The sequence below is a fragment of the Vanellus vanellus genome (assembly GCF_965231255.1).
Source record: "Vanellus vanellus genome assembly, chromosome: 2".
Taxonomy (NCBI): Eukaryota; Metazoa; Chordata; class Aves; order Charadriiformes; family Charadriidae; genus Vanellus; species Vanellus vanellus.
Window position 1 is genome coordinate 33247811 of NC_138906.1, and position 14430 is coordinate 33262240.

The window sequence follows — 14430 nt, forward strand, 5'->3', positions numbered from 1 at the left end:
TTCGCAGAGGTTGCTGCAACCCAGAAAACCAGACATGCAAGATCTGAAGGTCACTCCATTAGGCCACAGTGAGCAGCAGGGGAACTGGCATTCATGCTCTTTATTTTTATTAGTCCTCAAATGGCAAAATCTCATTTTTTGGTAGATCAGAAGCTCCTTTGCTTTAGTTTCTATTCTAGTAAAACAATGTTAGAGATAGAAGACCCTTTTGGTGTGGTTGCTACACTGACTGCAAGGAAGATGGGCAGGGAGGTTTATCCTGAAGCTCTGACTGGTTTGGGGGAGCCAGTCACAAGCAGAAAGCCCTCTAAGACATTTGCACGTTAGCCTTCTTGAACAGTGCTGTAGTGGCAAGAATTTCCCAAGAGAGTCTGAGTACTGGTTTCAGCCCTCCCCCACTTCCAGCTGCATGTTGTGCACTCGGTGCTTTCCTTGTGCGAGCCCTGGTGGTCATTAGACAGTGTGCTGAGCCATTTTAACATGTTTCATCAGCAGAAAAAAATAGCCCAACAAACCAAAACGCTAAAACCAGCTTGAGTTTTTCTGTACTGAAGTCAAGGCAGACATTTGCAACAAAAAGGCTGATCAAGACGACACGGTAGTCTAGACTCCACCCTGCTGAGGAAAGCTTGGGAATTTCAGAACATCAAACTTATCTCGGTATCTCATGCCTAAGCTCTGTAGAAAGCTTTGTCAATAAACAGGCGTGCGGTCTGACCAAAGGATTGTTCATCCTCTGTCGGCGCGCCTCATTGCCTGGGCTGTTCGGCCGCCCATGGGTGGGCTCCTAGGCTGCCCCATCCATTGGGTCTTCAGCTACCAATCTGCTTAAGAGGTGAACTTTTAATCAGGTCAGTTATTGGCACTCCCTGAAGTTGGCTTCTTGAGCTGCTTATATCTGCACAACCTGAAAGAGCTCCAAGAAGCTGCTTTTAAGCCATAAGCAGCCCCACACCGGCTGACTCGCTCATGCCCGGCTCTGATGCAGGCAGCACAGCTGCCTAATAACTCAGGAAGCAGTCATCAGGTTACTCAGGCAGGCTGAAGAATAAGGCAGAAACTTTTTAAGAGTATTTTTGTATTATTTTTCCAGCATTTTCTGCTCTTGAAATACTTTAACCTTTTGTTCCTACAGAGGAAAAAATGTGTTTTGTTTTTTTGGTGGGAGAGGGGATGGGAGTTACTGGAAAAATAAATTCCATCTTCAAGGCAGGCCTATCAAGTAACTTTAGAAGAACAGCCTGCCCACCTGTTGAGAGTGTTTCCAAATTTTATTTGGCATGCTCTGCTGTGCAATTTCTTGCATTTTTATTTCTGAAAAATCTTATTTTAGTTTAATTTATTAGGAGCACCAGGGTTCAAGTTGCTGCATGCTGTAACCTGCATGGTATGTCAGCATTATATATCTTACAACCTCCGATTCAGCATAGATATCTTATACATCAAGGTCATTTGATCAGACATGTTATAACCTATTTAATAGGTCTTTGTGCTATCTGACCAGTGATTATAACTGTTTGTTTGTTATCATCAGAATAGTCTCTGTCATGGTTTTGAATTAGGAGCATATGAATATCAACACTAGGTAGATCCAAAATTATTAAACATCCCACGACATGAGCTATAGCACATGGTGACACTTTACTGCAGGTGCATACGCAGAAATCATTCTGGTCATTTCTGAGTGGAATCATAGGAAGTACCACCTTTCAAGCAAGATTAACCAAAACACTGACTTTTATTTTTTTAAAGCTTAAAGAACAGTCCTAGAGAATTACAAAGATCATGGACATTTATCTGAACTTCAACAGAAAGACAGTTGTCATAAATTGACACTTAACATCTTTCAAGTTATATTCTAGTATGAGCAGAGGTACTTGATAAAAAGCAGTGGATAATATTTTAAAGCTTGAGATCTTCAAGCATCATCTGGCCTTAAATCAACTATTTTTCTTTCTCATGAGGAACAGGGAAAAAAAAAAAAATCTTTTTCCTAGGAAAGTCATAGTTTCTATTTCTTCCTAGCCTTTGAATCTCTAGTCCTTGAGGGAGAAATCATTTTCTGTGGGCAAGTCCCTTAAATAAACTACAGTGAGATATAAACACTAAGTGCAATTAATGTGTTTACAAAATAAAAAGAGTAAAATGCTTAGCTACAAAAGGTGGTAGAACACCTTTGGAAAGGTGGAAATAGCCTTTTCATTTAATGAAAAAGTTACCTGGGCCTCTAGCAGACAACAAGCCTCCTATGCCAGTAAGCAGATGGACATAGCCACCCCACCACCCCCCAAAGGGAGTCTACAGCCACTGTCCCCTGCCACTCCAGAGCTAGTGCTCACCTCTGGTCCAGTTGCCTCTGTGCTCCCCCTTAGCAGAGTTTTTTCCCCTTCCTTGCCTTTGAGCTGCTGCATCAATGCTGCAAATTCAGGTCTGAGGGCAAAGAAGGAGCCTTGCTCCTGCTGCCTGGAGTCACGAGCTGCCAGCTTCCTCCACCACTCATCCACAAGTAACCTCTCACTCTCCTTCCTTTGTTACATCCTGCAGCTGATGCTCGTGTTGCTCCAGAAGCTCTGTGAAGTCCCTGTCCATCACCTGCTTGTCATTATTGAAGCTACATAGCCACACGCTTCTTCCCATTGCTCCCTTACCCAGACCTTAAGTACCTCTGCCAAAGCACACCTCCCACCGTGAGACCACCCCAGGAAGAAGCAGCAAGTGTTCCTCACAGCCCAAACCTGAATAAGGGCATCCTTTGTTGCTCCATTACTTTCCATGCACTCCACATAATTTATCTGTCACATGTTGAGGACCAAAACTTACAATATCACATGATCCCATCCTACCTGGAGACATTCCAGCATGCTCTTCACAGCCCAGCTGGCTTCCTAATTGCCAAAATACCAGCTAGCTGAAGTCCTGCTGACCTAAATAGGTTCTTTCCTAATCAGCAATCAGATAAAGACAAAAGTTGCCAGACTGTTCTTAATCAACAGACTCCGTTTCAGAGGTAACTAACTGAAGCTGTTAGCTCTATAAGGCCCTGGGAGCTTTCAGAAACAACTAAAATCTGAAATTTGGACTGAAGAAAAATTAAAACTAGAGCAAAACCTAATTAATAAATACACCAAAATCTGCAAATACTTGTTAGGGTGGAAACTGTTACCAAAAAAAAAAAAAAAAAAAAAAAAAAAGAATTAAAGGAAACCAAACAAGTGAAAATTCATAGAAACCCCAAAGTTTCTGGAGTATTTGAAATTTACAGCAGAAATCTAGTTAGAGGTCCTGGTACAAGGTAGCATATGATGAGGTAATTAAAGGCTACTGTAATGCATAAGCACTGGAATTATCTGCTCAGAATAAATGTTTTCAGTCTGAGTGGCTGAAGTTCATTTCATGCCCCACACTTTTTAACACAGTATAAAAACCAAGAATAACTCTAAAAGTTATTTGATAAAATAAAAGATTGAAATGAGCATGATCAATCAAATTACAAGTAATATATATCACATTTTACCATAGCAAAAGCTTTTTTTTCTTTTTTTTGGTCCTCATATTAGATGATTAATATAAATGAAAAGATAAATGAAATTTCATTTATGCATACACATTACTTTGAGGGAAAAAAGGACTATCCACTACAAAATTCACTTACGAAATGCCTATTTTTTCTTCCTTCATTCTAGTTCCAAACTTTAGTTCTCCATATATTCATGAATGTTTCTAATCTCTTTTTATGTTCAGGGAATGAAATAGGTTTCAAATTTGTATGTCATAAGTATGGAATGTATTCCCTGATATTTAGTTGTGGGGAATCCTTCCAGTGTTACAGAGTAACTTATACAGCAGCTGTGATCAAGATGTCTGTAAGGTTTTCTTTGCTGTGCTGTTTACCTGTTCTGAAGCACTTACTGGTTTAATATCTGAGCCAAAGCCCAATCAGAATTTGTATGTGTAGTGTTTTGAGGGATGCTGAGGGGTTTGTGGTTTTTTTGTGGCAATTCTTCAAGATACTGGGAGACAAAATAGTGGAAAATTGGAAAAGGATTTGCAAGAGTCCAGATGCAACTATCAAGGTCAGTTCTGTCTACTTAGAGTAGGTTTGCAATGAATCAACTCCATAATTTTGACATGAATCATCTCTCTTGCTCTTAAAAGACCGATGAGCTACCTGGGGAATGCATGTTCATTCTTAAAAGATTGCAAAATCTAGCACAATCCGAATAGTCAGTCTGAAGAAAGCAATACAATTTATAAAATACATTATTTTGCACTTTCCACTTAAAAAAAACAATTACATTGACCTCACAACTCTCTGTAATTACTTGTAAATTGGTGAAGATTTTAGACCACGTTTCTCAGTCAGTAAAACTGTTCTTGATATGACTGAGCCACTTCTGTAACATTATTAGTCTTTTCTTTTGGGCCACGGAGAGGTATATCTTTGGACTTGGAGTGCAGTGAGAGGAAGGGATGGGATGGGAAGTGGGGAAACCGAGAGTAAACACAGACTTTCCTCTACCAACTCTTCAGAATTCAGAGAAGAAAGTTAAGAATAACTTCAGACTGTCTTTGAGAAGCGCCACTGAATATGGGTGTACTTTTGGAGTCTGGGTGTTGTCACAAAGCTAAAGGAATTTGAAACATGTCGATCTATGTCTCAAGTTTAGCTCTCAATATTTCTTTGCCTTTTTTTTTTTTTTTTTGCTTTTTTTACCTTTCAACCTGAGCAAACCCTGGCTTTTACTCTAATGTAGTGAGCAAAGAAAATTGTCAATGAAAAGGCTTCTTAGAGGATTCTTTTCCTTTTTCCTGGGTTTTTTTTTTTCTTTGCTAGACACTAGATGTGATGATCACATACAGATCTGTGTTTGCTTTAGCATTACAATACTGTAGCTGACATTAGAATCTGCAGTGAGGCATTGGCTGTGTAATTCTGAACTACCAGGTATGCAAATAGTGTGGAAAGTGTTGATATCTGTCACATCCAGTCATTCTGCTCCAGTGAAGCACATTCCTACATAAACTTCCTCCACAGACATCTTGTCTTACTGACATTATCACATTAAAAATGTCTTGGACCTTAGGCCAACTGGCATTTCAGAAGCTGAGAGTTTTCTTTTTATTTGCGCAAATGAGAAGGGGAATAATCTCCACATTATTTTTCTTGGCTATTTTGGGCAACTCAAAGTCTCTGAATTATTCCATTACTCACATAAGTACCTAATCTTATTTTGTTTTTCTGAATCACACCTGTGCAGGATGCCTAAGCCACTGCAGTAGTGTGAAGACAAACCAAAATTTTATCAATTTCCTAATTCAAACAGTTCTGAAATGTGAAAGTAGCATTTTAACTCAAAACACTTTTTGATTTTGCTTTGTAAATGTTTTCTTTGTTGATGATTTTTTTATGATCAGGTTCGCTTTGCAACTTGATTTAGCATGAAAACTAAATTCAAATATCAAGTTTTCCACAGAACAAGAATTACATTTTCAAAAAAGTTCACAGACTGAGTACTCCATGATCATAGATATATCGTAGATATAATAGATATAATCTATGAAGAGTTCTGATGTATCAGATTCATTAAATTCAGAGGAATAAGCATTCATGATTGGGATGAAATCATAATGATTTCATCTCAGATGCATCACTGTCTTCACTTGATGTTGTAACTCACAAATATACAAAAAAAGATCTTAAATGTCCTTAAAAATAAGATATCCTTACTGCCTCAAGCATCACAGCATCACTTGTAAAATGAAATCTCATGTTTTATGCCAGCTTAGGACATGCTTGTACTTGAATTGGAGAAGAGCAGTGCAGGAACTGAGCTGATGATTTTTTTTCCATACGTTGTCATCCTTTCTTCACATTGGAGTGATACGATGTCCAGGCATGATTTTACTGATGCTAGTCTGGGGAATGTGCCATTACTCAGTTGATTCGTGAGACACATCTGCCAATTAATAGTTACGAAAAGTCACAAATTGTATTTTATGTAAGTAATAGCTGCAATCATATTTGGCTTTCCCAATTCACTTTTAAAAACTATGTATCCACACATTGTTTTCCTTCCAGATAGGAGAAATTAAAAAATGGAGGACTGAAATCCAGTGTTCTGATTAAAATCCGGTTTGTGTAATTGAAGTAATCAGAGCGGTGCTAAGTAAGCAAACAGCAGTTGCGGTTAGATACATCATTATTCACATTCACTTCTTCCGTTGACATTCTCTGAATTGTTATACAGCTGTGAAGTGTCACCTAAGAAAGAGCTGCACAGCAGCGATAGGCAAAAATAGGGATAACAGGGGCTTATGGTTGGCATAAAGCTGCATATACTTTTCAGCACGATTCCTTAGATGCCAATTTAAATAGCTGGATGATAATATAATCTTTTGCTGTCAAAATTTCTGAGAAACCTATATCCACCTTGGTCCCCAGAGCTTTATCAGACTCATCAAAGATGACTCCAAAAGGACCGTTCTGTGAAAAAGCCTTTTTTTTTATACCGATGTGATTTTCTATTCTGAGGCAGTAGAAGGTGGTTGCAAATATCTTGCAAATGTGTTAGGAGACTATAGTCTCCTGCTAGAATTAAAATAAATCTCTGTATTGAACTGTCAAATGCTGTATTCACCAAGTCATTCAAAAGGCCATTGCAGAATGGACTCAGCCACAAAGTTATGGCTTCATCCTCTTCAATCCATAATGTGAGCAGGTATTGTATGGATTTTATCCATTAATACATTACAGCACAGGAACAATTTCAGTGCAGTTTTCAGCGCTTTGTTTTCCTTTCTTTCTAATCAAAATGGTTTATCTAAGCCTCTATTCTGCAAATTTAAAGGAGAACCCACTCTAACAAGTAAATACTGGGATTTTGTTAGGGATTCAACCCAGGCCAAGGAAGGATTTAAGGTCTTTTTTTTTGTTTTGTTGTGTAATGAAATGTCAATGGTATATTTCAATAAATGTATTCATACAAAGTCTGCTTTTAATTTCGTGAGATCCTCACTCCAGCTTCATCAGGCTTATCTTCGTGCCATTCCTGGATCTTTAATTCTTCTTTTGTTAGTCTCTTAAGAGTCCGCATAACTTTTAACAGGAATCTGGCTGAGCCAAAAAGGAAATCATCTCAATAATGCTGCATGCCAGTGCTTTGTGTACATCTCATTATCGCAATATGCTAAGTCAGTCAGAGGCTAAGCATGATATTGAAAACACAAGAGGAAGTCCTTATGAAAGTAAAACTGTTCTTCGTAGTAGAAGACTGGTAGTTCAAAATCATCCAGATGTCTCAGAGCTGATCAAAAATGTAACAGCACGAGATACTCCATTTCTTACAGGACTGCTCTTTATCTCGGTGTCATATCAATCTATTGTAAATATTTTGTCGAGGGTTCTGCATAAGGCTGAGGAGAAAGTTGGATTACTTTCATCACTGATAAAGCAAACGATGCAAAGTCTTACTGTCAAAAGGAGTAAACGTGCCTGTGCTTTCCTCGTCCTCATTTTTTTAAACCACGAACAATGTCATTCATTCTGAATGCCAAGATTACAAAGAGGAGAAGGACTGTTTATTCAAAGGACCTTCTGAAAACGGGGAGGAAATAGGAAGCCTTGCATTTATACTGGTAATCCCTCACCTCCTAACAACACTCATCTGCTAGGGAGAGAGAAGTGTTGTAACATCTGGCTCAATGTGGTGAGTTTTCATCTTCTGTTGGGAGGGCTGATGTCATGTAAGGAACAGAGGAGCAGACTAACTCTTGTAAACGAGAGGCAGCAGCAGCACTTATCCTGGGAGCTGGGGCTCGTGGATCAGTTGAATGGCTGCCTGCAGCCCCCATGTGTTGATTCTGGCCCATTAACCATCCTATTAATCTTCAAAAAGCCTTAAAGCACGAGTGTTCTGGAGAGTGAGTACAGGTGAGAATTTGCAGGTGTCATTCACGCAGTACAGCCATCTTGCCCGCTCTTTTCAACGAACGGCTCTCCCAGTCTGTTAAAGCACAGGAGATTCTTTCCACCGCCTTTTACCCCGTCTGAAATTTCTGAGAGCATCAGGATTTTCAACATTGTGCAAGATGGCAGCACAAACGTAAAGGAAGAGAAAGGCAGCTTATAAGAATCAGACGGATATTTGTTTTGGAAAATTTATACACTTCATTCAACCCACATCCTTTAACTTTCAGTTTTTGAGTGTCACCACAATATATACTGCTGCATGAGTCATCTCTGTCCCGTATCAACCAACATTTCAATTCTCTGCAATATTCTGTTCTATTCTTTTGGGAAAGAACGGCATACAAGAACAGGGCAATTTTAGGCAATTCGAAGGTTATACCATGCTTGACACCTGACTTCACTTTAGTAACACCTGCCTGAAGAATAATTAGCAGGCCACTTTTAAAGAAAGAACTTCCATACACCACAGATGGCATTTTTCATACCAGACAGGCAACGATGTATGTTGGAAGTGAGCCAAACTGTCTGCAAAAACTGTGAGAAATTCAAGACAGACATCTGAGTGGAAGGAAAGTTTTACCTTCCTCGACACCCCTACCCCCCCGCCACCATTCGCGAACATCTGTTCAAACCTACCTCTATATATAATGCACTTTATTTTTCTTATCTACTAATGCTACAAATTACAGGAGAAGGAAAGCAGCGTAGCAAGTTTCTTTTATATTGGTTATGAAACCTACAATTTAATAACATAACGTGATGATTTGCCAGCTATAGAAATCCCATATTATAATACTCTTGTTAGAACCAAGAACAAAATTTTCTTAACTGGCTAGTAATATGGGGTCCTCAACTCACATTTCCATAAAGTGGTCCTAATTTTCAGTGTGTACTCAAAACTTTGTTGAAATCAGGATACTGTGTGTCATAGCGGAGGCACAAAGTCAACAGTCACTTTGGAAATTATTGGCTAATGTCTTAATCTTGGACTGTTCACTGATTTGCATGAACTTTTGTGTGTACTTTGGGCTAAATCCAAATCCCTGTGAAATCAATCGTAATCTTTCCGTTGCCATCTATAGGCTTTAGATGACGTCCGTTGCTTCCTTAGAAGAGTCTTTACTTCTTTCTTGCAAAAATATTCGATATAAAAGGAGTCCTGAGAACTCTTCATAATATTGTCATCAGAATCAAATGTCTTACACAAATATGCTAAAATTAGAAAAGTAACGGCTCTATGTTGTACTTAGTATCACTTATGAAAAAAAAAAATGTTCATTTTATTTCCACAGTTCCAATGAATAGGTATATACGTGAGAATTATAGAAATACATCTACGAAATTATTTACAATGTGTTGTAATTCCAAACTAAGGGCTTTTTTTTTCTCCCCTGGTAGTTTTTACTCTCTTAAATGCATTTCTGTGGCGATTGCATAAAATTTGTCTAAGGGCACTTTTCAAGATAAATTTTTAATTTGGGAAAATGCCCATTTCAGTATTTTCTCAGCTGTGCATGTGACTTTCTTGGCAAATAATGGTAAGCATTCAGAATAGGCATATTTCTAGAAACCCTGCAGTTCATAAGCAAACATAAGTAACATATACAGTGTCTATATATTCATGGTGACACTAAGGATGAGAATGTGTCCCTAAATACTGAAACATTTTTATAGATATTTGCCATGTTCATTGCTTATATGGTTTTGGAGCGCATTTTTATAACACAAACCCCATGATATTATCATGTGTTTATAAGACAAGAAATTTCCTACAGAAATCAATTATTGTGCTGTTTGCTTAAAGGATGAGTGAATCTGAAACTCGTTGGTCACTAATGTAAAATAATATTTTACAAAGTTTCTCTTAATGGATGCTGAATTTTCAAAATTTACAAATAAAATATAAACGTTAGCAGAAAAGTACTTATGGCCAAATTTTGTCTCTCTCTTGAGAGAGAGAAGTGTATCTGTGGACTAGTAATGTTATTTTGTCAGACATTAGAAGTGAATATTTAAATTCGAGTCTATAACCATAATAAACATAATAGGTAGAAATTTCCAAAATAATCCCATCAGTGCACAAAAATATGAAACCGTTTATGGAAAGAACAGGGGTGAAGTGAAATGCTTTATTCCACTCAATTAGTCCTCAGAACAGAACTAGTGCCATTTTAATTATTATTTAATGTCCTGGATCACATTCTTATACCTTATCTCAAATGTATCTCACTTGTGCTTTGAAGAGCCACATATTTACTCTTTTTTTTTTTTTTTTTGTGAATCCTGTTAGGGGAAGGACTCAGAGTCCCAAAGGTTGGAAGAAGTTGTCACAGAAAGCATTTAAGAGCCAAATAAGCTTAAAAAAGAACAGAACTAAATCCTCACCACTGAACCTAATCCCAAAGGGCTTAGTGGGCCTATGATACAGGATGGCCAGAACAAATTACTGAAGTCCCTTGTTGTTTATCCATTAAAAAGGCTATTTCAAAACTTACTTTTCTTTAAAAAATCTTTGGAGTCTGTCTACAGAAAAGCACTGCAAAAAAGGGAGCTATGATTATTCCCTACTACAACTGCTATTTAACAAGCTCTTCATTTACAACACTTTTTGGGGTCTTCTATCTTCATAGATACTTACCAAGTCTACTGCCCAGGTGATTGTTTTCAACTGAATGAAAGTAAAATTTCACCAAATTTCCGCAGACGGGAGTCATGACGGTTCAGATGCCAAAGGACAACAGCTAACAGACCTGGATGCACGGCTTGGGCAGAAGTAATAAATGGCTGAGAAACTTCTAATACGTTTGCAGTTTACACAGATGACCGTGATAACCTCTTATTATGCCATATGGAGCATAACACTGTGACTAACAGCCAGGGGCCTTAAATTACATTGAAATTGATTCTTACACTGCAGCTTTCAGCTGTAAATGATGTCAAAAGACTATGATGGGCTTAAGATGAAAATGAATAGAAATATATAAAAGCAAATGAGGTCTAGTAAATCCTTATTAATCGGAGGTAATAATGTGCATCATCACTGAAGCCCTATGCCAGTTATTGCCAGCTGTCGGCTACATTGCCTTTTTTAAATGAATATAGACATTGGGTTGTGTACAGAATTCCCCCTCTCAATCCACACATACTACATAACGATATTAAATTACAGTACATAATTGGTTAAACATTACTCCCTAAAATTTCTTGAATCTTGTAGCCGATCTTAAATACTGCATGTACTCTATTAAATACAAGCTCACCCAAGAGACATAAATTGACTGAAGCCAGGAAATTCTAAACGAAGGCTCAAGCTGACATTTTGTCCCTAACTTATATAACTATGTTTCCTCATAGCTACTAAGGGTGCACATCCTAATGGTGTTTCTTTCTTTCTTTGTACAAATAATATTTTTGCAGCAGTCAGAGCCTTCATTTAAGAAAGCAGGATACATAAACTACCTCGAAACTTGGCCTGTGGTGAAAAGACATAAGTATAGAGTCCCTCCTTCTTGTGCTCCTTTTCTGACTATTTTTTGATCCGATGAAAAGAAAGCGAAGAAAATATAACTGTTTAATGAAATTCCCAAGCTACCTACAATTTGTGATTTAATAAGTTCAGCCAACTTGCAATGGTGTTATTTTAACCACACCTCTTGAACTGCTATTGTCAAAATAAATCTGAAAACAATGAAGCCATAATAAACCAAAAAGCAAAATAAAAATTCAACAGCCATAAGGGCAGAGAAAGATACCCTGCAAATAATATATAGCCTTCTACCCCAGAGGCAGAAAAAAAAAGAGTTTGGATCATCCATCATGTTGAAAATGGAACTGTTAAGCATCACTTCCTTTTTACAATCACTTATATTTTCTGTGTATGTTTCCTAAGAGTACACATTTCTATGTCTAGCTCAGCAATATTCTAACAACAGAACATCAAAGAGAGGTGGACTCTGGGCAGATACAATATCAAAATTACTGTAACTCAAAAAATACGTCATTAGTCCTCAGAAGCAGAATTTGTTGGCAATAAGATATAAAAGTGATTAGCCACTATTTAATATCAGGAACTAATAGAGATAAATAAACCAAACTAGGTTTCATCATATTTCATTCTACCACCAAGTGCCTGCACAACTTTGGGCAAAACACAATTCTAGGGCTTGATTTTGTCCATCTGTTAAATGGTATACTCTTAGCTATACTGTATGGCTAGATTGGTAGAAGAACCCTCGTAGTTTGCAGACAGATATAAGCCAGTGAAGATAAAACTTCACGTTATAGTTCAAAATCCTTTAGCTATCGCTGTTTTCAGCAGCAAAATTATACTAAAACTTTGACACAAAGTCATAAGATGTTACAAGTGGTGATTGATCCCAGGGTCTTCCATAAGACACTTTTTGAGTAATTGGGGTACTCGGAACAAGATGAGACAGCATCTGCATTGATGAGTCCTGAGCAGATCCGCTAACCCATAAACTGGAGTTAAAGCACAGGGCGTTCATTGCTGCTATGTGTGGCTTGAATATGAGCTAGCCGAAATCTGGAAGAAGCATGGCTGTGTTTCTGTGGGGCTGTGCTTGTAAGTAAATTCCTTCAAGATTGTGGTAGGAAGCTCACTGTGCTTAGACTTCATAGCTTTAACCTCTACCAGCGTGGGATCTCTGCACCATATTGCACTTACCAATAGTGTACCCACAAAACAGTTGTTTAAAGCCACCAGAGGTCTATCAGTAATCTGAGAGGTTACTACATAGACTTAGCACCTTACAGCCAAATTCAAAGTCTGAGCTGCTTTTAAAGAACGTGAGGTGATCAATTTTGTTAGACCTTTTTTTTTTTTTTTTCTGGAATATAAAGTTACATTATTTGGTCCTTTGTTCAAAGGTTCATTCAATTATCTGAACAAAAATTCTCCTAGCACTGTACATCTATTTGCAAATGTTTCTCTCTCTTCAACCTGTGCTGTAAGTCACAACAGATTCAGTTAAAACTAGGAAAATTGAAAAAGACTCTCTTTCTCAACAGGAAAAAATTCTTCCTGGTAATGAGATTATTATGGCTCACAGATTGCAATCAACATACACATATTGGCTGCTCCCCCCCTGCAGGTATCCCAGTCAAATCACAGTACTGCTAACAGAATAACACAGCTCTCAAAATGTCTTGGGCTAGGAACACATTGGTGGTGCATTTCAGGTAATGTAAATAAAGCACTTCCATTTGTTCTGTAAAATGTCAGCTCAAACTTGGCTGATCCCTCTTCAAGTTCTGTCTTAAACTTTGTATGAAAGACAGCAACAAACAATTCTACAAAACTTAAAGGTATTTTTGGCAAATAGAGTATTTGAAAGACTAGAATCTTCTCTCCCCTCTTTACTAGCTAAAAAAAAAAAAAAAGTCACATTATATTTGAATGTCTGCTGTTAAAAGGTGTTATTTGAAAACTGAAGGTGCTTTTTTCAACTTTTCATTCTGATTTTTCATTTTGAAATTTAGCTGTATTTCATTTAGGAGGGAGAAAACAGCCAAGAATAAAAAGTTTTAGTCTGAATCACTGGGGTTTTTTTCCTGTTTTGATAATCACCACCACCAGCCAAAAAAACTTTCCCATCCAGCCATGAAATCAAAAATATCAAGTATTCACAAGTAGTTGGCTTTACTTCTCTATCCTACTCCCATTCTCAGCAATTTTGTATGACAAAGGCATTTGAAAAAGAACTAAGGAACAAATGTAAAAACCCTTAACTGCAGGAATCAATAAAATGCTCTGAAGTCTTTAAGGAAATGAACTACCCATTGCTCGCATATTTTAAACTAAAATGATCATGACAACAATTAACATGCGAGAAAGATCAAAACAACAATGGAAAGGATTTGGAAAACAGACACAGAGTTCTTGATCGCATTTAACTTTTATGAAGCCCTACTGCTCCTCATAGCAGAGCTGCAGGGAATGCTCACAAGCATTTACTAGGATACGCACATCTCTTGCTCGCTCTTTCTTTCCCTCAGGTCCTTCTATCACACAACCCAGTCCAATTCATCTCCAAAGTTTTTGGAGATCTTTTCTTTTTTTCTCCTGAACGGCTTATTGAACAAAGGCGTAATATAAGTATGCATCCCTTCCTGATATTTATTCCCTCTCATCCATTTCAACAAGGTCCAACAAAATAACCCTTTATATTTGCTGTAAATCTGGAAAAATGGTTGAACAGGCTCTTGTTGTTTTTGGCCGAAGGCATCATTAGCTGCTAGATGCCTTTTTCCTGCTAAAGGAAAGAGTTTCCCAAATGGATAAAGGTAGAAGGTTTATCCAAGATTAAAAGCCTAAATTTGAAAACATAGCTTTGTGTTGTCCACAGACAAAGTTCCGAAAGACCCGAAAAAGGGAGAGCTGCTTAGGACTTTTACAAGAAACACTTTAAGTTTCCTATGAAATCACTGTAGAGAGACCAGAA